At 47.4% G+C, this 3404-nt stretch overlaps 1 non-coding gene across 1 annotated transcript; it reads left to right on the forward strand.

The window, feature by feature from the left end:
* Positions 1-3122: 3122 nt before the first annotated feature.
* On the forward strand, positions 3123-3194 carry trnad-guc (transfer RNA aspartic acid (anticodon GUC)). The gene has a single exon. It is a non-coding gene; the product is annotated as a tRNA-Asp (tRNA).
* The last annotated feature ends 210 nt before the right edge of the window (positions 3195-3404 follow it).

A 3404-nucleotide genomic window follows, 5' to 3' on the forward strand; every position in this document is an offset into this window, starting at 1 on the left:
ACCGCATCAACAAACATTCACTCCCCCCACCACTGACGCACAGTAGCAGCAGTGTGTGCCATGGACAAGATGCACTGCAGGAATTCACCAATGTTCCTTCGACAGAACCTTCCGAATATATGGCCTCTACCATCTAGAAGGACAAGGGCAGCAGATAGATGGGAACACCAGCAAACAAATGACAGCAAAAGGTAAGAAAGGATATAGTTGCATTTCTGAAATTCTGCTTTGGTTTATATTGTGAGTTGCAATAAGTCACTTTAATCCAGAACTGATTGTCACCTGCATTCAAAGGGGCAAATATGGATAAAGGAGAGAAGACTGTGTTTAAAGGAAGGCATTCCGAGATCTAACAAGCATGAAACGCCTTCAGCATTTTACAACTCAGTTTTGTGCTGCTTTCTGATATACCAGGCGGGTCTCCTTGAAATTCACTGAGGAGCATGAATTCTCCCACCTCCTCATTGGTGTGAGGGAGCCCTCTAGTGGGCACAGGCTGAAACTCTCGGTGTGACGTTTGCTGCAGGCTCCTGGAAGACATGTTCACTATTTATTTGTTATTCATTCATGGGATATGTAATTCGCTGGCTAGGACAGCATTTTCGGCCTCTGCATAATTGCCCCGTGAGAAGTTGGTGGTGAGCTATCTTCTTGAACTGCTGCAGTCCATGTGGTGCAGGTCCCACCACAGTGCTGTTCGGTAGGGAGTTCCAGGATTTTGGCCCAGCGACAGAGAAGTAACTGCATGCAGTGAATACGACATGTGTCACAATTGCATTGAAGCATCTCAGGCTGCAACCGTTATGTGGATAACTTAAATACAATTGCGCTGCCTGACTGTCTGTAAAGGCCATGTTGATATGTTTTTATTATTCATTGACTGCATTGAAGCACCTCATGATCTATGTGGAAAACTGGAACATGAATTCACTTTTTGTAATGGCCATTTTGAAAACACTTTGTAACGTTTTTTCAAATATATTATGAATAAAGAATATTTTACCTAACATAAATTGGATCACAGGGGGCAGACTCACTAATGGGAATGGCATAATTACTGATAGCTTTAGTGACTTAGTTCATTTATTACTATCATCTTAGTAAGATGTGTGGAAGACAATAATTGATACAACAGAAAAAAGCTTAGAAATGGTGGAAAATACTATCTGGAATGTGCAGGGCCAAGAACTGAACGCTCCCAGTGGGAGCGGGTACTGTCACTGATGCTGTATCTATTCTTTTAGCTAGGAGGCCTCCTCGAAATCTGACCTGTTCACTGCTCTCTGTCTTGTGCTGCATGCGACTGCCGAATTGCCACCAAAGCCGATGCGACTCAGTGCCCATCTAACCGGCTTTGAGGAGTTACTCTGGCCCGCTGAATGAAAGGAGAAATTGCCGGGGTGAAATTTTGATTTCCCCAACTAGGTGGCAGATGAAGCCGAGAAATCGCCCTGCTCCTTGCCTGGAGCCGGCCTCACCCGCTGACCAGCCTTGGAATTGCCTGTCATACAATCTGTGTTTCAAAATCCCATTTCGCTCCTGGAATCCACTCGGATTCAGCGGTTGGCATTGACCTGTCTGCAGGGAAACGCAGTCGCTGTCCCACTCGCCAGTCCCTGGGAAAAGAAGTAGAGAGTTCAGTCACTTTCACTGATCTGACATGCATTCTGTCAATGCTTCCACAATCCTTTCTGAGGGGTGGGGGGCGGGGACAAAGACAGAGTAATTAATGCTGTGGAGTCCGCACAATCTCCACCACGCCTCTGCTACAACAGCAACCCTCAAACTCCTCCGCCCCCACCTTCCCTTCTGATTCAAATGTTGCTCGTTCTTATTTTGTGGCTCTATTTGAATGGAGAGGAAAGGCACCGTGAAAGCATCTGATGTGTTCCTGCTCCATCTCAGAAGATGGATCTCGCTCCTTCAGAAACCTGGGTTTCAAGGCAAACGCCATAGCCTCTGCCCCAATTAACAACTTAATGCCTCCTCAGAGACAGGAGGCCCTCTTCGATCAGGGCTGAGGCAGAGCAGACTCCGGCTCCGTGAGGATCCTCGAACAAGGATCTGTCTCAACACATCACAATTCTGTGCAAGGTCGCAGAAAGCATGACTGCATTGGGTCCTGAAATGAGACGAAATGCAATCAGAGTGCCTGTCAGTGTCAATTGGATTTCAGCATGGCAGTGTGACCTGAATCTGCGGTTATATGTCAGAGACACTTGCGTTCAGGCCCGGCAGAAAATGGCATCATCGATTGCAATCGGGATTATCCTAACTGATTGAAACTCAATGCAGTGTAAACACCAGCGGTGCCGAGGCTAAACACTGCTACAGAAACCGTGGCCCGAAATCCATCGTACCTGCGAGAAGTTATGACATTCTCAGTATTGAAAGCATCGCTGCATCAGACGTTGGAATGTTTGGTGTGCAGTGAGACATGGTGGGGCCCAGACCGAGCGCGCCCACACAATACCCGCTGCGGGTTCCCATCAGCCAGTCCCTACACAGGTACTGTTATGGGGGTTCATTTCCACAGGCTTCGCCCATCCTATAACGAAAGGATAACCAGATTCCCCTGAATGTTTTGGCCCCCTTGGTAGGCAGAGTATCTTCGTGCCCGCCCATCCTCCCGGGGAAGGGATTCATAGACCATGGTGACTGTGTTAATTGCTTTGCGAGGCACAAGTCCAGAAGCGCCACGCATTCTGCAAGGAAATGGCTCATTGGGCTGTCCTGGTGGTGTTAACTGTTTATTGAGGTATAGTCCCTCGGGAGATCACTCATTCTGTAAGGAACGTTTTCCACTGGATTTGAACACCCAGTGTCAGGTTGGACGCTTACGAAAGTGACTCTCATCAAGAAATGTGCTTCCCCTCACTTCCCACCACCCGGACCAGAAGAAGCTGCTGGTCTTCAGGGAAACTGATAGGTTCAGACGTGAACCGCGGAGGAAATGAGCAGCGGACCAACAAACCACCCTCTTGTATCCGGTGAACAATATCAATTTCCAGCCAATGAGGAGCGGGGAAAGTGAGCACGTGCCCAAGACTTTGGCTATCCATCATTGACTTTAATTAGCCACCATTTAAATCTGTTCACTTCTTCTGTTGCAATGTGTCAGTTCCTCGGTAGTATAGTGGTCAGTATCCCCGCCTGTCACGCGAGAGACCGGGGTTCAATTCCCCGCCGGGGAGGAAGCAATATTTTAACAATTACACCAAAAGTAATCTTCTGTTGTGAGCGGTGTCCCGTTTTTGTATTGACAATCTCATAGCAAACATGTGTTGCGTTGCACAGTTAAAGTTGTTATCCGTCATTCTGGCGATGCGAACAGGTAAGTACAGGACAGATACCCAATAACCCAGAGTGAGTTTTTCATTATTAACCTCGTTGATCCAGTGTTT

Source organism: Cetorhinus maximus, chromosome 23 (genome assembly GCF_964194155.1).
Source record: "Cetorhinus maximus chromosome 23, sCetMax3.hap1.1, whole genome shotgun sequence".
Classification (NCBI taxonomy): domain Eukaryota; kingdom Metazoa; phylum Chordata; class Chondrichthyes; order Lamniformes; family Cetorhinidae; genus Cetorhinus; species Cetorhinus maximus.